This window comes from Nomascus leucogenys, chromosome 14, assembly GCF_006542625.1.
Source record: "Nomascus leucogenys isolate Asia chromosome 14, Asia_NLE_v1, whole genome shotgun sequence".
NCBI lineage: Eukaryota > Metazoa > Chordata > Mammalia > Primates > Hylobatidae > Nomascus > Nomascus leucogenys.
The window spans coordinates 74,610,941-74,634,169 of NC_044394.1; the positions used below are offsets into that span (position 1 = coordinate 74,610,941).

Genomic DNA, 23,229 nt, shown 5'->3' on the forward strand with positions numbered 1-23,229 from the left:
TAGACATCTTTGGAAGTTAGTATTTCTCATAATAACATACTTTAGGTTTTTTTGTTGTTGTTGTTGAGACGGAGTCTCGCTCTGTCACACGGGCCGGAGTGCAGTGGCATGATCTCAGCTCACTGCAAGCTCCACCTCCCGGGTTCACGCCATTCTCCTGCCTCAGCCTCCCCAGCAGCTGGGACTACAGGCACACGCTGCCACGCCCAGCTAATTTTTGTATTTTTAGTAGAGACAAGGTTTCACTATGTTAGCCATGGTGGTCTCGATCTCCTGACCTTGTGATCCACCCGCCTCAGCCTCCCAAAGTGCTGGGATTACAGGCATGAGCCACCACACCCAGCTGAACTGTAGGTATTTTTAAGAGGTCATGCTTAGTGCCATGGCCAAGGGGAAGCCCTGGGTAAGCAGGCATCTGGATTAATTATTCTGCCTTGAAGAGTCCAGAGATGTTAAAAACTAAGTCCTTGGCCGGGCGCGGTGGCTCACGCCTGTAATCCCAGCACTTTGGGAGGCCAAGGCGGGCGGATCACAAGGTCAGGAGATCAAGACCATCCTGGATAACACCATGAAATCCCGTCTCTACTAAAAAAATACAAAAAATTAGCCGGGCGTGGTGGCAGGCTCCTGTGGTCCCAGCTACATGGGAGGCTGAGGCAGGAGAATGGCGTGAACCCGGGAGGCGGAGCTTGCAGTGAGCGGAGATGCAGCACTGCACTCCAGCCTGGGATACAGAGCGAGACTCCGTCTCAAAAAAAAAGACAAAAACAAAAAACAAAAAAACAACTAAGTCCTCAGTCAACATGAGGCCACTCTGAGCATTGGACGCCCTCTGTGCCCCAGGGCATCATCAGATGTGCTCTCTGTGGAGGGGTGGCCATCACTGACTCGCTGGACCTGAGCCTCCGGTTGTGTTGGGAGTTTGTGAGAGGGCAAATCAGTCATCCCACCCCAAGTGCAGGTGTGTTATGTGAAATAGGGTTTCAGGAATAAAGGATCCATTGAGCAGGTGCACGTAGTGAAAAGGACACAGACTTCCAGGATACAGACTTGGCTTGCAGTCCCAGCTCCATCCACTACTAGCTAGGTGACCTTAAGTAAGACCTCAAATCTTGATCTTCATTTTCCCATCTGAAAAATGGGAAAGATAAAACCGATCTCAAGGGACTGTGGTGAGCATCCCTTCAAAAAGTTCATTGTTTCCCACAGGTTATTTGTATCTCTGGTGTTTATCAAGTAAGATATGGGGCAGACTACCCCATAGATAAACAGTTTGTTGTTGTTTTAATACTTAAGTGTTTTCTTAATGTATTAGAACATTGCTTGTTTTCTTTTCATAGTAAAAGATGTGAGTTGATTTCAAGGGAGGTATTAGAAACTACCAGTTTCGGTATCAGAGCAGAAACCATGAAGGTGGTGCACAGTGCTTGTGGTTTAGGAAGCACCAGGGCAGTACATGGTGCCTGACCCCACGCGCCCCCAACTGTAGCCCCCTGAAGTTAGGGCTTCCATCTAGCTGGTTCTCATTCAGTCCCAGCATGCAGCCCTGAGGTTGGCAGGAGCCAAGCACCATCTCCTAAGGTAATTGATTGACAGGGCATGTCATGTAGTGGCACGCAGCCAGTGTGAGAGCACCTCCCTGCCTCTGTCCACTGGGATCTACTGGGAGGCCCCAAAGGTTCTCCAAGCCTGTCCTCGACCACATTCCCTCTCAGTGGTGGATTCCCTGCGGTGGGCCAGAGGGTGTGGCTCCCCACTCTCCAGAGCACTTGCACATTTAGCCCTGTTTCAGCCCCTTCCTAGCCACAGGCCTTTGGGAAAATGTAAAACACAAAAACTAAAAAAAACTTGAAGACTCCTTGGTTAGCAGGACTGGTGAGGTTAGGAAGCTGACCAGGATCATGCAGCTTGTTAGCAGCCTAGTAGCGAAAGTGGTTAATAATCACACAGCATCCTTGGAAATGGTCTCCTCTGTGACATGGACCCTGCCTGTATAATCTTCACCCTTCACAAAGGGATCCTGGAGGGGGCATCATCACCTCCAGTTTTGTTTTGTTTTTGTTTGTTTGTTCATTTGTTTTTTGTTTTTTGGGGGTTTTTATTGAGATAGGGTCTGGCTCTGTCACCAGGCTGGAGTGCAGTGGCGCGATCCCGGCTCACTGCAACCTCCGCCTCCAGAGTTCAAGCGATTCTCTTGCCTCAGCTTCCCAAGTAGCTGGGACTACTGGCATGCAAGCCACCACGCCCCGCTACTCTTGTATTTTTAGTAGAGACACGATTTTGCTATGTTGGCCGGGCTGGTCTCGAATTTCTGACCTCAAGTGATCCGCCTGCGTCAGCCTCCCAAAGTGCTGGGATTACAGGCATAAGCCACTGCACCTGGCCACCTCCGTTCTGCAGGTGGGAAACACACACACACACACACACACACAGACACACACACCCCAAAAGCAAAAACAAAAACCAGCCTCAGCTGGGAGCAGTGGCTCACACCCGTAATCCCAGCACTCTGGAAGGCCAAGGCAGGTGGATCACCTGTGGTCAGGAGTTTGAGACCAGCCTGACCAATGTGGTGAAACTCTGTCTCTACTAAAAATACAAAAATTAGCCAGGTGTGGTGGCACATGCCTGGAATCCTAGCTACTCAGGAGGCTGAGGCAAGAGAGTCGCTTGAACCTGGGAGGCGGAGGTTGCAGTGAGCCAAGATCACACCACTGCACTCCAGCCTGGGTGACAGAGCAAGACTCCATCTCAAAAAAGAAAAAAAAAAAAAAGATACAACCTCAGTTTTGTAACTTGCAGTGTAAAAATATGAAACTCAAAGCAGCGTTCAGAAAAAGTACCATTTCCGGCACCGTAAACACTGACTTTTCTCCCGAGAGTCCTCAGCAAGAAGACTGACAGAATGAGGTGACAGAGGTCCTGAACATGGTCCCAGTTAAAAATACCACTGCTTCCCACAGAGCCCCAGGATGGCATGACAGCAGCAAGAAATGCCAGCCCACAGGGAGGGAGTTCATCTCCCCACTAATGAAAGTTCATGGCACCATGCTGAAGTGCAATTTAGATAAGGTGGTTGTTGATACCCAAGCACCATGGGTTTCTCCCCTGTCTAGGCCATCGTGACCAGGCACTAGCTCCTTCTCTTCCACCCCCTCCACTTTCTGGCATCGAGACCCTCACCCTGTGGAGTGGATGTGGAGCTCACAGGCATCCAGGAGTACACTTGGGCCCCAAGAGGTATCTGGGCGCAGGTGGGAAGACCTCCTCCTGCAAGTGAGGAACAACCAAGAGGGAGGGGAGGGCTAAGTCACCCCTGTGTTCACTGTCGTCCTCCCACCTGGGATGTGCTCTGAGGGGAGCAGGGGCTTTGGTCTGTTCTGTCACTGCAGAATCCCCAGTATCTACAGCAGCCTGGCACACGGTGGCCACTCAGCAAGTAGTTACAGAAGGAGCCCATGAGTGAGTAAGCACTGCCACCAAGGTGCCAGCAGCCTCTGATCACCCTGTTCTCCCACCTTGCTTGACTCAGGTTTGCCTCACCTCCCCCAAGGGGAGGCCTAACACTGCTTTCACTTACCCTAGTCCAAGAACCCCTTTGGGGGTGGGGTGCCCAGACCCAACTGCCTCTGGCCTGGCATACCTCCGTGCCCTCCCTACTTTTGGAGTCTCAGAAGTAAAGACCATACATTCCCTCTTCTGTTATCTTTGTAGTCCTGCCACAAAGTCCTGACTTCCCTGGAGGCAGGCTGGCTTCCTGAAGCTTCTGGGAGGAGGGGTGCAAAAGCTGGTGAGAAAACCGGCAATTTGAGTTTCAAGGTTTTATCTCACTGCAGGTGCCTTGCCAGCTCACTGCAGGACCCAGGTTAAGCTCAGTGGTGGGGTACAAGGTGCACCCTTGGGGTTTGGCTTTTAAAACTCACCTAAGACCCACCCAAATCCAACAGTGTTCTGAGGGGTGTGCCCGCCACCTGTCCCCCTTCCATGTTGAGAATAACTGTGTCCAATAAGGGAAGGATTGATGGAAGTGAAGGACCTCTTCAAGAACCACTGCTCAAGGAAATCAGAGAGGACACAAACAAATGGAAAAACATTTCATGCTCATGGGTAGGAAAAATCAATATCGTGAAAATGGCCACACTGCCCAAAGTAATTTATAGGTGCAATGCTATTCCCATTAAACTACCATTGACATTCTTCACAGAATTAGAAAAATATATTTTAAGATTCATATGGAACCAAAAAGGAGCCTGAAAAGCCAAGACAATCCTAAGCAAAAAGAACAAAGCTGGAGGCATCACACTACCTGACTTCAAATGATACTACAAGGCTATAGTAACCAAAACGGTATGGTGCTGGTACAAAAACAGACACATAGACCAATGGAACAAAATAGAGAACTCAGAAATAAGACTGCAGACCTACAACCATCTGATCTTTGACAAACCTGACAAAAACAAGCAATGGGGGAAGGATTCCCTAGTTAATAAATGGTGCTGGGAAAACCAGCTAGCCATATGCAGAAAATTGAAACTGGGCCCCTTTGTTACACCTTACACAAAAATTAACACAAGATGGATTAAAGACTTAAATGTAAAACCCAAAACTATAAAAACGCTAGAAGAAAATCTAGGCAATACCATTCAGGGCATAGGCATGGGCAAAGATTTCATGATGAAAATGCCAAAAGCAATTGCAGCAAAATCAAAAATTGACAAATGGGATCTAATTAAACTAAAGAGCTTCTGTACAGTAAAAGAAACTATCAGCAGAGTGAATAGACAACCTATACAGAATGGGAGAAAAGTTTTGCAGTCTATCCATCTGACAAAAGTCTCATGTCCAGAGTCTACAGGGAACTTAAACAAATTTACAGGAAAAAAACCCCATTAAAAAGTAGGCAAAGGACATAAACAGATACTTCTCAAAAGAAGACATTCATGCAGCCAACAAATATATGAAAAAAAGCTCAACATCACTGATCATTATAGAAATGTAAATTGAAACCACAATGAGATACCATCTTATTCCAGTCAGAATGGCGATTATTGGCCAGGTGTGGTAGCTCATACCTGTAATCCCAGCACTTTGGGGGGCCAAAGCTGGTGGATCACTTGAGGTCAGGAGTTTGAGACCAGCCTGGCCAACATGGGGTGAAACGTCTCTACTAAAAATACAAAAATTAGCCAGGCGTGTGGCACACACCTGTAGTCCCAGCCACTCAGGAGGCTGAGGCAGTAGAACAGCTTGAACCTGAGAGGCAGAGATTGCAATGAGCCTAGATCATACCACTGCACTCCAGCCTGGGTGACAGAATGAGATTCTGTCTCAAAATTAGAAAAAAAAAAAAAAAAAAGAACGGCAATAATAACAACAGATGCTGGTGAGGTTGTGGAGAAAAAGAACACTTTTAAACTGTTAGTGAGAGTGTAAATTAGTTCAAACATTGGAGAAGACAGTGTGGTGATTCCTCAAAGATCTAGAAGCAGAAATACCATATGAACCAGCAATCCCATTACTGGGTATAGACGCGATGGAATATAAATCATTCCATTATAAAGATACATGACTGTATGTTCACTGCAGCACTATTCACAATAGCAAAGACATGGGATCAACCCAAATGCCCATCAATGATAGAAAATGTGGTACATATACACCATGGAGTACCATGCAGCCATAAAAAGGAACACGATCATGTCCTTTGCAGGGACATAGATGGAGTTGGAAGCCATTATCTTCAGCAAACTAATGCAGGAACAGAAAACCAAACACATGTTCTCACTTATAAGTGGGAGCTGAACAATGAGAACACAAGGACACATGGCGGCGAACAACACACACTGAGGCCTGTCGTGGGGAGGGTGAGGGAAGGGACAGCATTGGAAGAATAGCTAATGGATGCTGGGCTTAACACCTAGGTGATGGGTTGATCTGTGCAGCAAACCACCATGGCACACGTTTATCTATGTAACAAACCTGCACATCCTGCACATGTAACCTGGATCTTAAAATAAAAATTGAAAAAAAAAAGAGAAGGACCAATGGGGAATGTGCTGTCCTTGAGAACAGTACAGAGATGGGAGAGAGTTTTACAAACACTAGAGAGCTGTGGGCTGTGAACCCTCCTTTCCAGCTATGAGCATGTTCACACTGAGCCGGAGCAGTCCCAGGCTCTGCCTTTTTCCGTGTCTGGCCTGTGGCCAGCAGGTCTTAGTGTAGATTAACTCCTCTATGAAAGGGGAGGTGTCCTGCAAGCAGAATCAAGATGCTCTTCAACAAGTTCTCTGGGCTATGCTCCAGGATGCCGACAAACAAGTCCGCAGGGCCCCAGGACCTGGTGCTGGCAGGGTGGCTGCAACCTTCTCAGCTCAGCCAACTCTAAAATCAGTTTTAACCTGGATGGCCTCTTAGCCTGCCATCCTCCTCTTCACCCCACTCCACACACACACACACTCCTCACTAAAGCACTGTAGACCATTTGACTTTGAGCAATAGGACTTCCTTGTGTTCCCACTGAAGCAAACGTGTTGCCTAAATCCCTAAATGAGCCAATTGGCTGCAAAGGATTCTTGAGGCCAAGTGGGCTCCGTGGAGACCACCTAGAGCCCACCTAGAGAGGAGTGGCCCAGGGGCAGGCTGGTGGGAATCGGGGCAAGGTGGCTGCTCACTCAGGAGACCCCTAGTTGTAGGGCCACCTTGCCAGCTGCACCCATGCGGCCATGGTGTTCCCTCTGACTGGCAGACACTAGCGGGCATCCAGCACCTAGGGCTGAGGGTGACATATTCATATATAAAATAAAATACTGAAAGAAATGGAAAAGTTAAAAACCGGTGGATTGATATTTGTGAGGAAAACACTGAATTGGAAGACCAAAACAGCCACCACCCTTTTTGATGGCCTCATCCTGCTTCTGCCTCTAGCCGTGCGGCCTTGGAGATCAATGCTGTTTTTTATCTCTGGGCCTTAAATGGACCAGTAAAAGGCACCCTCTGAGCAAATTCCAGCACAGCAATTCTGATTCCATCTCTGCTCTGATACTTGCCTGCTGAGGCATCCCTGATCTCATTATTTTTTATGCATGCCCAGCGTGTTTCTGCACAGGCTTAGCTTTTATGAGTCTGCCACTTTGGAAACAAATCACACGTCCCGTGTTCCATCAGCCTGTGGCACAGTGTGGAATTTCTGGTATAACAGCATTTAGCTGCTGAGTACACATGTCTGGTTTTGCTTCCTTGGGAGAGGGTGCAAAGGAAGAAAGCCGCAGCATGTACAAAAAAGAAAGTTCGTGTTTCCAAGGGAGGTTTTTAATGTCCTTGTAAATACTAACAAGTGTCTACTCAGAAGTCTTCAAGAAGGAACTTGTAGTAATGATATGAATTAATATTTCTGGCAGTTCCAGAAATGCCGTTGCCCCATCTTGTTTTGGGGCAGCTCACATCCTGATCACAGCGGCACATTCTGTGTGATCTTAGTGATGCTGCGCTAGCCCTCTTGGTGGCGTCTGTGACTTGATAGGCATTCATCTCAGGTGAGCAAGGCTGCTGAGCTGGGTGAAGACAGGCCTAGCTAGAAAGGTGCCCACATCTGGCATTGTGCTAGAAGGGCCGCCCTCCCTTGGAGCTGCGCCAGTGACAATCAGGAGACAGAGGGCTTTTGCCAGAAAGCAGTGCCCTGCCACGAGGTCCCAGCCTGAAGGGGCTCCCAGATCTTCTGGGGACAAGAGCAAATCAGGTAACCTTGGCAACTCACATCTTTGGAGTTATTTACACATGTGAAAACTAAGGAGATTGGATGAAATGACGGATTAGGTCCCATCAGAACTGTAAACAATGATGGCATTATTTAGTGCCTGGATCCCTGCCTTGAGAATTTACATTTGGCACGCCAAGTTCTTATAGGCCTGCACTTCAGTAGGGGAACTGCATTACCTCACTGCCTGCCTAGTGATTCTCAGCCCCGCATGGTGCATAAGAATCACCTCTAGGGCTTTTAAAAGACTCGAATACTCAGGTCTTACCTGTGAAAGAGATTTGGTTTCAATTTGTCTGGGATGGAGCCCACATGTTGCCATTTTTTTTTAAAGCTCCTCAGGTGATTCTAAGATGTAGCCAGAATTAAGAACCACTGATAGGTTGCAAGTGCTGCTATAGTGGCTGTCACAGTGATGCTGTGTCACTGAAGGGACTATATATATATGTGTGCGAGTGTATGTGTGCGTGTATAAAGATTGATATATGTGTGTGTATATATATAATGATCAGAATGTCACACAAGGGCTTGGAGGCGTGTGGGAGGAGGTTCAGTATTTCATACTGGTCTCCCCATCGCATGTTCTATTGGCAAAAGTTTCTGAAGTCAGTAGAAATGTCAAATGAAATTTATGTCAACCACAAAGAGCAGCTGACTTTAGCTGGCCGAAGCTGGCTGGTAAGGGCACTGATGGTCCAGAATCCAGCCAGGTGCAGCCAATCACGAGTCCTCGGTAGAACAGCAGTTTCCAGAGGCTCACTTCCTCCTGTTACTCCCAGCTTGAGGCTTGACATCAAATTTTGATCTACATAAATGTTGGTCAAGGAAGAGAAATAAATGAATTTTTGCTTAAAGAATAATCATCACTGTGGCCAAGCCTTGAAATTCATGATGCCCAGTGGAATCGCCTTGGTCAATGCTTCTGAAAAGGTCTTCTAAGCAGACCCCTTGTTGATCTGAGGTATCTATGGACTCCCCCCAGTCCTTCCAATTTTTTTAACAGCTTTATTAAGATATAATTCATGGGCCAGGTGTGGTGGCTCGAGCCTGTAATCCCAGTACTTTGGGAGGCCGAGGCTGGCAGATCATGAGGTCAAGAGATCAAGACCATCCTGGCCAACACGGTGAAACCCCATCTGTACTAAAAATACAAAAATAAGCTGAGCGTAGTGGTGCGCACCTGTAATCCCAGTTGCTTGGAAGGCTTGAGCAGGAGAATTGCTTGAACCCAGGAGCCAGAGGTTGCAGTGAGCAGAGATCACACCATTGCACTCCACCCTGGTGACAGAGCAAGAGTCCATCTCAAAAAAAAAAAAAAAAAAAAGATAATTCACAGCTGGGTGAGGTGGCTCACACCTGTAATCCCAGCACTTTGGGAGGCCGAGGTAGGAGGATCATCTTAGGTCGGGAGTTTGAGAACAGCCCGATCAACATGGAGAAACCCCATCTCTAGTAAAAATACAAAAAAAATTAGCCGGGTGTGGTGGCACATGCCTGTGATCCCAGCTACTCAGGAAGCTGAGGCAGGAAAATCGCTTGAACCTGGGAGGCAGAGGTTGCGGTGAGCCCAGATCATGCCATTGCACTCCAGCCTGGGCAACAATAGGAAAACTCCATCTCAAAAAAGAAAAAAAAAGATATAATTCACATACAACACAATTTACCCACTCAGGCATGTAATTAAATTGCTTTTTGTTTTTGTTTCTGGTTTTTTCTTTTTTAGGTGGAGTCTCACTCTGTTGCCAGGCTGGAGTGCAGTGGCATGATCTCAGCTCACTGCAACCTCTGACTCCCTGGTTCAAGCAATTCTACTGCCTCAGCCTCACGAGTAGCTGAGATTACAGGCATGTGCCACCACGCCAAGCTAATTTTTGTGCTTTTAGTAGAGGTGGGGTTTCACCATGTTGGCCAGGATGGTCTTGATCTCCTTACCATGTTGGCCAGGATGGTCTTGATCTCCTCACCATGTTGGCCAGGATGGTCTTGATCTCCTCACCTTGTTGGCCAGGATGGTCTTGATCTCCTCACCTTGTTGGCTAGGATGGTCTTGAGCTCCTGACCTCATGATCTGCCTGCCTCGGCCTCCCAAAGTGCTGAGATTACAGGCATGAGCCACTGTGCCTGGCTGTAATTAAATTGTTTTTAAGTCACGGGGTTGATGTGGCAACAATCACCACAGTCAATGTTGGAATCGTTTCACCATCTCAAAAGGAAACCTGGTACTTGTTAGCTGTCACCCTCCTGTACCTTGATCCCTCTCTCTACCTCCCATCCCCAACCCTGAGCAACTAGGAATCTACTCTATAGATTTGCCTATTCTGCACTTTTGTATAAATGTAGTCCTATAATATACGGTCTTTTGTGACTGGCTTCTTTCACTTTACATAATGTTTCTAAGTTCATCCATGTTGTAGCATGTATTAGTACTTCATTTTCATGGCTAAGTAATATGCCATTGTATGGATATACCACATTTTCTTTATCCATTCATCAGTTGATGGACATTTAGGTTATTTCCACTTATTGGTTATTATGAAAAATGCTACTATAAAACATTTGTGTACAAATTTTTACGTGGTCATATGCTTTTATGTCTCTTGGGTTCGTACCTTCAGAGTAGCAGTGCTGGGCCAGATGGTAACTCTGTTTAATTATTTGAGGAACCACCAGACTGTCTTCCAAAGTGGCTGCATCATTTTACATTTCCACCAGCAATATGTGAGGATTCTAGTTTCTCTGCATTCCTGCCAATGCCTATTATTTTCCACTGTTTAAAATTACAGCCATCCTAGCAGATACACTAGTAGTGTGTCATTGTGGTTTTGATTTGCATTTTTCCAATGACTAATGATGTCAATAATCTTTGTATGTTTTTCTTGGCCATTTGTATATCTTGGAAAAATGTCAATTCAAATCCTTTACTCATTTTTAGTTAGATTATTTGTCTTTTGATGGTTGGTTTGAAGAAAGGTTTTGTTTGTTTGTTTGTTTTTTGTTTGTTTTTTGTTTTTTTGAGACAGAGTCTCGCTCTGTCACCAGGCTGGAGTGCAGTGGTGCGATCTTGGCTCACTGCAATCTCTGCCTCCCGGGTTCAAATGATTCTTCCGCCTCAGCCTCCCAAGTAGCTGGGACTACAGGTGTGCACCACCAAGCCCAGGTAAATTTTTATATTTTAGTAGAGACGGGGTTTCACCATGTTGGCCAGGATGCTCTCCATCTCCTGACCTCATGATCCGCCCCCCTCGGCCTCCCAAAGTGCTGGTATTACAGGCATGAGCCACTGCACCCTGCCTAAAATTCTTTTATCAGATATATTATTTGACATATTTTCTCCCATTTTGTGGGTTGTCTTTTCACTTTCTTGATGGTATCGTTAGAAGCACAATTTTTTTTTAATTTTTAAGAAATTCAATTTGTCTATTTGGAGGGAGGAAGGGTAGTGCTTTTGGTATCATATCTAAGAATCTTTTGCCAAATCCAAGGTTGTAAAATCATACCTAAGGTTAGGTCATATCTAAGAGTTCTTTGCCAAATCCAGGATAATTTTTTTTTTAATTTTTATTTATTTTTTCATACAGGGTCTTACTGTCACCCAGGCTGGAGAGCAGTGGCGTGATCCTGGCTCACTGCAACCTCTGCTTCCAGAGCTCAAGAGATTTTCCAGCCTTAGCCTCCTGAGTAGCTGGAACTGCAGGCACAAGTCACCAAAAACGCCCAGCTAGTTTTTGGATTTTATGTAGAAACAAGGTTTTGCCATGTTGCCCAGGCTGGTCTTGAACTCCTGAGCTAAAAACCATCTGCCTGCCTCAGCCTCCCAAAGTGCTGAGATTTCAGTCGTGAACCACCATGCCCAGATCCAAGGTAATTTCTTTTAAGAGTTTTCTTGTTTCACTTCTAACATTTAGGTCTTTGATGCCTTTTGAATGGATTTTTGTTTCTGGTGTGAGCTAAGTGTCCAACTTCATTGCTGGAAAGACTATTCTTGTCTTACTGAATGGTCTCGGCACCCTTCTTGAAAATCAATTGATCACAGATGCATGGGTTTATTTCTAGACACTTGATTCTATTTCATGGGTTTATAAGTCTATTTTTGTGCAAGTACCACACTGTCTTGATTATCGTTGCTTTGTGGTGAATTTTGAAAGCAAGAAGTATGAGTCCTACAACATGGGTCTTCACTTTTAAGATTGGGTTTTCTAGGTCCCTTTAAATTCCATGTGAAATTTAGGATCAGCATGTCAGTTTCTACAAAGAAGCCAGCTGAGATTCTGACAAAGATTGCATTAAATCTGTAGAGAAATGTGGGAAATATGGCTATCTTAACAATGTTAAGTCTTCTGATCTATGAACATGAGATGTTTTTCCATTTCTTCTGATCTTTTAAAATTTCTTTCAGTTTTGCAGTTCTCAAAGTATAAGTTTTGCTTATTTTGTTAAATTTATGTTTAGGTAATTTATGCCTTTTAATGTTATCGTAAATGGAAATGGTTTTGTGTTTTTGTTTTTGTTTTCTTGAGACAGAGTTTTGCTCCGTTGCCCAGGCTGGAGTGCAATGGTGCGATCTCGGCTCACTGCAACCTCCGCCACCCGGGTTCAAGCGATTCTCCTGCCTCAGCCTCCTGAGAAGCTGGGACTACAGGCACCTGCTACCACACCCAGCTAATTTTTGTATTTTAAGTAGAGATGGGGTTTCACCATGTTGGCCAAGCTGGTCTTGAACTCCTGGCCTCAATTGATCTACCCACCTTGGACTCCCAAAATGCTGAGATTACAGGTGTGAGCCACCGTGCCTGGCCTAGGAACTGTTTTGTTGTTGTTGTTGTTTTGTTGTTTTTGTTTTTTGAGATGGAGTTTCGCTCTTGTCATCCAGGCTGGAATGCAATGGTGAGATCTTGGCTCACTGCCACCTCTGCCTCCCGGGTTCAAGCGATTCTCCTGCCTCAGCCTCCTGAGTAGCTGGGATTATAGGAGTCCACTGCCATGCCCAGCAAATTTTTGTATTTTTAGTAGAGATGGGGTTTCACAATATTGGCCAGGCTGGTCTCGAACTGCTGACCTCCAGTGATCCACCCACCTCGGCCTCCTAAAGTGCTGGGATTACAGGCGTGAGCCACCGCACCCAGTGGAACTGGTTTTTTTTGTTGTTTTTTTTTGTTTTTTTTTTTTGGTTTGTTTGTTTGTTTTTAATTTTCATTTTTGGATTGTTGTTTGCAAGCACATCGAAATACATTTGATTTTTATATATTGATCTTCTATCCTGCAGCCTTGCTGAACTCATTTATTTGTCCAAATAACTTTTTAGTGAACTTCTTAGGATTTTCCGTATATAAGATCATGTCATTTGTGAATACAGACAAATTTTATTTCTTACTTTTTCACTGGGATGCCTTTTACTTCTTTTTCTTGTCTAGTGTGAAAGGAAAATAAAATTTGGGACCTCGATTCACTCTGCCAAAAGAAAAAAATTAAGCTGAAAGCTGAGTCCTGCAAGAAGTTGCCTTTCCTTTTGTTCCTAAGCAGATAGCTGCAGATAAAAGGTTAAATATCTCTACAAGTAGCTACTCTATGTTCACCTTATCTTATGTAAAGTGCTGATTAGGCTGGGCACGGTGGCTCATGCCTGTAATTTCAACACTTTGGAAGGCAGAGGTGGGCAGATTGCTTGAGTCCAGGAGTTTGACATCAGCCTAGGCAACATAGCAAAACTCTGTCTCTACTAAAAGTGCAAAAAATTAGCCAGGCATGGTGGTGCGTGCCTGTAGTCCCAGCTACTCAGGAAGCTGAGGTAGGAGAATCACCTGAGCCGGGGAGGTGGAAGCTGCAGTAAGCAGAAATTGCACGACTGCACTTCAGCCTGGGCAACTAGAGTGAGACCTTGTCTCAAAAAATAAAATAAGGCCAGGTGGGTAGCTCACACCTGTAATCCCAGCACTTTGGGAGGCCAAGGTGGGTGGATCACGAGGTCAGGAGTTTGAGACCAGCCTGGCCAAGATGGTGAAACCCTGTCTCTACTAAAAATAGAAAAATTAGCCGGGTGCGATGGCAGGCACCTATAATTCCAGCTACTCAGGAGGCTAAGGCAGGAGAATTGCTTGAACCCGGGAGGCAGAGGTTGCAGTGAGCTGAGATTGCACCACTGCACTCTAGCCTGGGCAACAGAGCAAGATCCATCTCAAAAAATAAATAAATAAAATTTTTAAAAAATAAAATAAAATAATAATAAAATTAAAAGAAATGCTGATTTACTGAGTGCCAGACAAACACATAATTGGCTATTCCCCTACCTACTCCCTTTCTCTTGTAACATGTGGATTCAGTCATGAGACCCTCTCCTTCCTCCAGCCCACTTTTCCCCTTTAAATATTGAAGACCTCAAAATAATCGTTGGGGAAAGCTATACCTTTCTCTTGGGCACATCCTTAACTTTGGCAAAATGAACTTCTAAATTGATTGAGTCCTGTCTCAGACATATTTTGGTTACACTACTTGCCCTAGTTAGAAACTCCAGGACAATGTTGAATAGAAGTGGCAAGAAGGGATATGTTTATCTTGTTTGTGATTATGATATTGTGATTTGTAATTTGTAATAAATATATATATATTGTCTTCCTCCCTGTTTCCTGGCACATAGCTCAAATGGCTGGGGCCCCTGGGTAGCCTCAGGATGGGGGCTGGCTGCCAGGTGAACCAACCAGGTGATTAGAGGGTTGGAACTTTCATTTCTGAAACTGATCCTCCAGGGAAGGAGGAAGAGCTGAAGGTTGAGCTGACCCCCAATGGCCAGTGATCTGATCAATCATGCCTAGGTAATGAAGCCTACATAAAAACCCAAAAGAACAGAATTCAGAGCTTCTGAGTTGCTGAACACGTGGAGGTGCTGGGAGAGTGGCTCCTGGGAGAGTGGCTCCCAGGAGAGGGCAGGGAAGCTCCGTGCTCTTTCCTCATACCTTGCCTGGTGCACCTTTTCATGTGGCTGTTCTTGTATCCTTTGTAATGTCCTTTACAATAGCCTAAGTGAGCCTAAGTGTCTCCCTGAGTTCTGTGAGCCACTCTAGGAAATTAATCAAACCTGAAAAGGAGGCCAGGCATGGTGGGAGCACTTTGGGAGCTTGAGGCAGGCAGATTGCTTGAGGCCAGGAATTTGAGACCAGCCCGGGCAACATGATGAAATCCAGTCTCTAAAAAAATACAAAAAGTACTATGGGGCGGGCACGGTTGCTGATGCCTGTTATCCCAGCACTTTGGGAGGCTGAGGTGGGAGGATCACCTCAGGTTAGGAGTTCAAGACCAGCTTGACAAGCATGGTGAAACCCCGTCTCTACTAAAAATACAAAATTATCTGGATGTGGTAGCATATGTCTGTAATCCCAGCTACCTGGGAGGCTGAAGCGGGAGAATCGCCTGAACCCAAAAGCAGAGGTTGCAATGAGCCGAGATCACACTATTGCACCCCAGCCTGGGCAACAAGAGCGAAACTCCATACCCCGCCCCCCCAAAAAAAACCTACTATGGGATTTATAATGAAATTAAATTTTTAAAAATAGCACAAGCCTAGGCGTGGTGGCTCACACCTGTAATCCCAACACTTTGGGAGGCCAAGGCAGGTGGATGACCTGAGGTCAGGAGTTCGAGACCAGTCTGGTCAACATGGTGAAAACCTGTCTCTACTAAAACTACGATAATTAGCCGGGTGGTGGTGGCACACACCTCTAACTCCAGCTACTCAAAGGATGAGGCAGGAGACTCACTTGAACCTGGGAGGTAGAGGTTGCAATGAGCCAAGATGACACCACTGCACTCCAGCCTGGGCAATACAGAGAGACCCTGTCTCAAAAAAAAAATAAAATAAAGGCCGGGCACTGTGGCTCACGTCTGTAATTCCAGCACTTTGGGAGGCCAAGGCAGGCAGATCACCAGGTCAAGAGATCAAGATCATCCTGGCCAACATGGTGAAACCCCATCTCTACTAAAAATACAAAAATTAGCTAGGTGTGGTGGTGAGTGCCTGTAGTCCCAGCTACTCAGGAGGCTGAGGCAGGAGAATCACTAGAACCTGGGAGGCAGAGGTTGCAGTGAGCCGATATCATGCCACTGCACTCCAGCCTGGTGACAGAGCGAGACTGTGTCTCAGAAAAATAAAATAAAATAAAAACTTTTTAAAAAAGAGAAAAAGACACACACACACACACACACACACACACACACACACAAATTAGCCAGGTATAATGGCACGCGCCTATTGTTCCAGCTGTTCAAGAGGCTGAGGTGGGAGGATCACTTAAGCCCCAGAGGTAGAGGCTGCAGTTAGCTGAGATCACACCACCGTACTCTAGCCTGGGTGATAGAGAAAGACCCTATGGAAAAAAGAAAAAAGAACCTCCATGTAGTTGTGGGTAACCTACTACTTGTGATTGGCATCTGAAGTGGGGGCAGTCCTGTGGGCCTGAGCCATTAACCTGTGGGATCTGACTCCAACTCCAGGTAGACAGTGTCAGAACTGAGTTAAATTGTAGGATATCCAGCTGGTGTCCCCTGGAAAATTGTTGTATGGGGAAAACCCACACATCTGTTGTTGGAAGTATCATGTTGAGTGTGAGAGTAGCAAAAACAGAGTGATCTTAGGAGGAAAGCTTTCGATCATTCAATCAATCATTTGTTGAGAGCTTTCAATCATGATGTTAGCTGTGGGCTCTTTGCAGATGCCCTTTAATGGCCTGAGGAAGTTTTCTTTCATTCCTAGCTGTTGAGTGTTTTTATCCTGATCTCATGGACTCTCTGGGCACAAGGATCACGGACCCCTGCAGGCCAAGAACCCCAAGACCATGACCACTGCTGCAGAGCTAGTCCCTAACATTCTCCTCACAGCTTACCAAACACAAATTCATGGTCTCAATTGATTTCCAACCCAGTGAAGTGGGTGCTGTTATTCCCAATTTCCAGCTGAAGAAGCTGGAGCGCTGAGAGGCTGCGTGGGTTTCGTTGTCACTCAGCTCAGAGGCACATTCTGGAGCTGACACTCAGCCCTTGCTGGCCCCTCTGGCCCATCTGCTTCTGTTTAGCTTCTACCTCCTAATCAAGGCTGTCCTTTGTGGGTGATGAAGTGATGTTTGTATTTAGACTTCAGGGAGTTTTTCTCAAACTTCAGTGGCCCTAAGCCTTACCAGGAGGGCTTATTAATGATGCAGAACCCTGAACCTGTCCTGGAGATTTCTAACTGGGTGGGACTCAGAATTTGCAGTTCACCATCTCTCCTCCCCCAAGTGGGTCTGCACCGTGCTTCCAGAAACCCTGCTCTGGAGGAAAGGTGGTCTGAATGTGAAATGTCAGGTGGCCAGTTCAAGGGGAGGGAGGGTTTCAAGAGACCTAGGTGGAGGAAGGCTGCTGAAGTTTAAAGCAGGGCTGGGCTGGCCCTCCCCTGGTTGTACCCTCAAGTTGGATTTTTTTCACATTCCGTCAAACAGAAGTTTTCTCCTTGTCTCAGATACCATCCCCCCAATGCAGGGCCATGCAGAGGAGCGAAGCAGAGCCCACTCTCGCCCACTCTCGCTCTGGCACACAGCACAGGACCCATGAGACTCGTTTTAGGGGCCGTGAATATGACTTTGATTTTCATTTCTTTTAAAATCAGAAGAAAAATGAGTAGATATAATAATGAGTATATAATCATGAATCAGCCTAGATTATATTTGCCTTTATGCCAATATCATTGTAAAATATAATTTTTTAGGCCATGCTTGATGGCTTACACCTGTAATTCCAGCACTTTAAGAGGCCAAGGTGGGCAGATCACGAGGTCAGGAGTTCAAGATCATCCTGGCCAACATGGTGAAACCCCCGTCTCTACTAAAAATACAAAAAATTAGCAGGGCCTCCTGGCACGCGCCTGCAATTCCAGCTACTTGGGACGCAGAGGCAGGAGAATCGCTTGAACCCAGGAGGCAGAGGTTGCCGTGAGCGGAGATCGTGCCATTGTACTCCAGCCTAGGTGACAGAGCAAGACTCAGTCTCAAAAAAATAAAATAAAATAAATAATTTTTTATAGTGGAAAAGGCCCAGGAAGGCAAAAATGCCTAGGACCCATGAAAGTTCTACATAGCCCTGAGAGTGAGGGCACAGGACGCATAGGCCCTAGAGAGGGCAAGGCTCTGGTGTCAGCCTGAGAATGAGTGGCCAGAGTCAGGCAGGGCCGGCAGGATCCATCTGACCACTGACCCTGGTTTTCTCCATTCCAGGCCTGTCACTTGACACAGCCGGCCAGGGCAGCCCTGAGCCCACTGGGGAAAAGATTTCTAGGAGGCCTGTTTTAACAGCCTACCTGGACATGGAATCTTTCATTTGAGGAGGAAAGAAAAATCCAGCAGTCAACAGCAATTTGTTCAAAACCAAAATGGAGCGTGGTGTTGCGAATCACCCTCTTCCCGAGCTCTGGACCAGCTGGTTGCATCAGCCCTGATGACAAGGAAGGAGCCAGGCAGGATGCACCGCAGTGTAGACTCTGGCCCTGAGGCACATGGCCTAGTGGTGAGTGGGAAGGCAGGGAGAAGCGAGCAGCAGCCTAGACTGCAGGCAGCCATGAAGGGCTTGCACTGAAGTGGGCTTAACAGATGATAAACACAAAACAGACACTTTCAGGTGCTCAGTGCCACGCAGAAGAGAAAACAGACCGAAACAAAGGGGGCTGCTTCACTCTGAGTGTGGAAACGCCCCTCATAATTGTGTGATTTGAGCAAGGAGGAGGCAGGCCGAGGGGTCTCCAGGACAGCCCTTCAAGCAGAGGCCAGGACAGGCTGGTGCACGGCTTGTTGGAGGGCAGGCCAGGCCAGCGAGGCTTCCTCAGGCTTCTGCATAGCCAGTGGGCATCAGAGTGTAGAACGATGGGGCACAGAGATGATGGTAAGCTGGTCCTGCAAGCCTCAGAACCGTGCAGGCAAGGATTTGGGGGTTTATCAAGAGTGAAAGCCACTGGAGGCTTGTGAAACAAGAGAGTGGCTTATTTGACTTGGTAAGACTCTCCTGGCTGCTGTGCAGAGAAGCTATGGGGGCAAGGGCAGTGTGGGAGGCTAGTGAGGAGCCACTGCAGGGTCCCAGGGGAGGGACAGAGTGGTCTGCTGCGTCCCACGCCTGGCATTGGTAGGAATGGCTGGACATGAGGGGTTTGGAAATGGTGATGTTTACAGGGTGGGAGGAGAGGTGGGCTCAAGAAGGACAGAGAGAATGCCGGCCTAAGTTACTGGGCGTAGGGACAGTGCTGCTGAAGACAGTTGCAGGGGACTTGCCGGGGCAGTTGAAGTTCTCACTTGGCCGTGTCAAGGTTGTGCTGCCTTTCAGTTGTCACTGAGGAGATATCAGGTCCCCAGGGGCAGATAGGAAGCTGGAACTCAGAAGACCTATGCAAATGTGTCACCAGCTTACAGACAGCATTTGAAGCCCTGGGGCTGGATGTGGGCAGGCAGAGAGAGGGCATAGGGAGGAGATCTCAGCGCAGGGCACAGGCATCTCCACCCGAGAGAATGTCCCATAAACTAGCTACCTTGCCACCTTAGCAGAGCTGAATCCCCTTCCTATTACGAACACATCTTGCTGTCTTGGGAATCATCAACCATCCCACTTTCCATGCCAAGGCTGCTGCCTTGACACAGCTAAAGTGCCCAGGGGGTTCAGCCTATCCTTCCCCAGGTCTCCTCTCACCCCTCCCTCACTCCCTGCTTCCCATGCTCTGCTCACTTCTCCCTGACTCTGTGCTTTCTGCTGTTGGTAGTTGAAGGTAGAACTCACCAGATGCACCTGGAACGCTCTCCAAAGCCACGGCTGCCCACCAGGACCTCGCGGGCCAGGGCCTTGGTGGTGGGGTCTGGACACATGGCCACTGCTTCTGGCTTCCTTGAGGCTTTGGCACCTCGCAGAGGTGAGCCTTCAGCCCCACCTTGTGCCAACACCAGGCTTGGCCCAGGCATACTTTTGAGTGTCTCCAAATTTCATTTTAAAGCCACGGTTTCACACAAATTCCTGTTCGAAATAGGCAATGGGGGACGGAATCCACATATAACTGATAGAGCAAATCCCTTTCTTTTTTTTTGAGACAGAGTCTCGCTCTGTTGCCCAGGCTGGAGTACAATGGCATGATCTCAGCTCACTGCAACCTCCACCTCCTGGGTTGAAGCAATTCTCCCACCTCAGCCTCCCGAGTAGCTGGGACTACAGGCATGTGCCACCACCCCTGACTAATTTTTGTATTTTTAGTAGAGACAGGGTTTCACCACGTTGGCCAGACTGCCCTCAAACTCCTGACCTCAAGTGATCCACCCGTCTCGGCCTCCCAAAGTGCTGGGATTACAGGCATGAGCCACTGCGCCTGGCTTTTTTTTTTTTTTTTTTTTTTTTTGAGATGGAGTCTTGCTCTGTCACCCAGGCAGGAGTGCAGTGGCATGATCTCAGCTTACTGCAACCTCCATCTCCCAGGTTCAAGCAATTCTCCTGTCTCAGCCTCCTGAGTAGTTGGGATTACAGGCATGCACCACCACCCCTGGCTAATTTTGTATTTTTAATACAGATGGGCTTTCACCATGTAGGTCAGGCTGGACTCAAACTCTGGACCTCAGGTGATCTGCCCTCCTCAGCCTCCCAAAGTGCTGGGATTACAAGCGTGAGCCACCGTGCCCAGCGAGTAAATCACTTTTAAAATCATTTTGTTTCTCTAATTTGCCCACTTTTATTGTACAAGTATTTGTTTTAAATATTATCAAAGACCTTCCCGCCATATATAAATGATAATGTGCTAGAGCTGAGGGCTTTTTTTATGAGCCCTTCCCTTGTGCCAGGCACAGTGCCAAGGGCATTGCATGCATCATCTTGTTTCATCTTTACAACCCTAGAGGGTAGGTGCTGTGATGATTTCCACCTCTAGATAAGGAATTGCAGCGCAGCCAGGCTCAGTGCTCTGTCTAGGGTGACAGAGTGAGGGGCAGCAGGATTGCAAAGCCCTGGCACTGGCTCCCAGAGCGGGGCATCAGACTCCAAACCCCACACTGCACGGTGGCAGTAGCTGCTTGCTTCCCTGGCTGGCAGCAAATCTAAAGTTTTGTTTTGTTTTGTTATTTTTATTATTTTATTTTATTTTATTTTTGAGACAGAGTTTCGCTCTTGTTGCCTAGGCTGGAGTGCAATGGCGTGATCTCGGCCCACTGCAACCTCTGCCTTCCGGGTTCAAGCAATTCTCCTGCCTCAGCCTCCCGAGTAGCTGGAATTACAGGCATGCACCCCCATGCCTGGCTAATTTTTTTTGTATTTTTAGTAGAGATGGGGTTTCTCCATGTTGGTCAGGCTGGTCTTGAACTCCCTACCTCAGGTGATCCACCCACCTTGGCCTCCCAAAGTGTTGGGATTATAGGCGTGACCCACTGCACCTGGCCTCATTTTTATTTTTTATTATTTATTTACTTATTTATTTATTTACTTATTTTTGAGAGGGAGCCTTGCTCTGTTGCCCAGGCTGGTGTGCAATTGCACAATCTCAGCTCGCTGCAACCACTGCCTCCCGGGTTCAAGTGATTCTCCCTGCCTCAGCCTCCCGAGTAGCTGGGATTACAGGTGCCCACCACCACACCCAGCTTATTTTTGTATTTTTAGTAGAGACAGGGTTTCATCATGTTGGCCAGTCTGGTCTCGAACCCCTGACCTCAGATGATCCACCTGCCTCAGCCTCCCAAATTGCTGAGATCACAGGAGTGAACCACCGTGCCCAGCCTTGTTTTGTTATTTTTAAATTTAATTAATTTATTTATTTTGAGACAGGGTCTCACTCTGTTGCTTAGGATGGAGTACAGTGGCACAATCTTGGCTCACTGCAACCTTCAGTCTCCCAGGTAGCTGGGCCTACAGGCATGCACCACCACGCCAGCTAATTTTTTTACTTTTTGTAGAGATGGGGTTTTGCCATGTTGCCCGGGCTGCTCTTGAACTCCTGGACTCAAGCGATTCGCCCGCCTCTGCCTTCTAAAGTGCTGGGATTACATGTGTGAGCCACCACACTCGGCCTTATTTTGTTTTTTAGAGACAGGATCTTGCTCTGTTGCCCAGGTTGGAGTGCAGTGGTGTGATCATAGCTCACTGCAGCCTCAACCTCCCAGGCTCAAGTAGCTGGGACTACAGGTGTGTGCCACCATGCCCAGCTAAAATTTTCTAATTTTCTTCATCTAAAAGAAATTTTTAATTTTTTATAGAAATGGGGTTTTGCCATGTTGCCCAGGTTGGTCTCGAACTCCCTGGCTCAAGTGATGCTCCCATCTCAGCCTCCCTCCGTGTTTGGATTACAGGTGTGAGCTACTGAGCCTGGCCTGGGGTCTTGCTTTAGAGGTACAAAGGAAAACCTTCTCAGAACTGATGCCAAGTAGGTTTATCTAACCCCAGACCAATGTTCCCTCAGTACAGGATGGTACTTGCACTGCTGAGGTGCTGGCACCTGTGGTCTAGGCCACACCCTCTATGCCACTTTCCACAGGGCAGGCTTTGGGCTTTGCAATACAGCCAAGGAGAGCTTATCTGAGAGGTTCAAACAAGAAGTTCTGCATTTTTTTATTTACATCTAAACATTTAGGTACTTATTCAACACTTTAAAGTGGTGTGGTTGACAGAGAAAAAAGGTATGAGACTAAAGAGCTCTGAATATTAGAAGAAAAGGGGGGTTAAATGGGCAGAAGGCTATTCAAACTATTGAACAAGCAGCCCGTCATGGGCGCTAACCAGTCAGAACAGGCGGGTGCTGGCCTAAAAGCCATCCCTGCTGGGCCCTGTTCTCCCTTCAGTGGCTGGGTCATGGGAGGATAGGGAGGGCAGGGCAGGTGGTGGAGGAATCTGGAGAGCTTAGGAGCTGCAGCAGGGTACCTATGAATACAGAATTGTAGCGGTGTTTTATAATCCATTTGGCAACGTGGGTATTTACAACTGCATGTCAGCCTGGCTAAGGGTATAATCAGAGTAGATTGCTTTCCAATAAGCCCATAATCTTAGCACTGCTTCCCCTGGGTTTCTTTAGGATGAGTTGGGAGAAGGAATGGTGCTGTGTCAAATCTAAGTGGAAGCAGACGCCAGTCATAGGGGATAGAAGGCAAGAAAAGAACCAGTTGGGTTCTTTTTGTCAGCAGTTGTGCTACAGCCTCTAAAGGGTTTGAAATGTGAATTTCACCTTAAGAAAGCACTGCAAAACATGTCACTGGTTAGAGTAAACATCAATTTCCTGCAAGGGGGTTACTAGGCAGTAGATCTGAAGTTAAAATATGTTTATATAAATAAATTGTGAATTATTTTATCAAAAAAGTAATATTTGTTAAATGTTAAAATCCCAGCAATTCAGAATAAAATAGAGAAAGATGTAATATCTCCTTTTGTCCCTCCAGCCCTCTCTCTCCTGGCAGTTGTACTGTGAGCAGCTGGTGGGTCTTCCCTCTCCAACTCAATGTCTGTGACAGCACTATATGGCC

General features: G+C 46.9%; 1 pseudogene; it reads right to left on the reverse strand.

Moving 5' to 3' along the window:
* LOC105740804 overlaps positions 1 to 19,707 on the reverse strand; it is a 29,189-nt pseudogene extending 9,482 nt beyond the window's left edge.
* Positions 19,708 to 23,229: the final 3,522 nt, after the last annotated feature.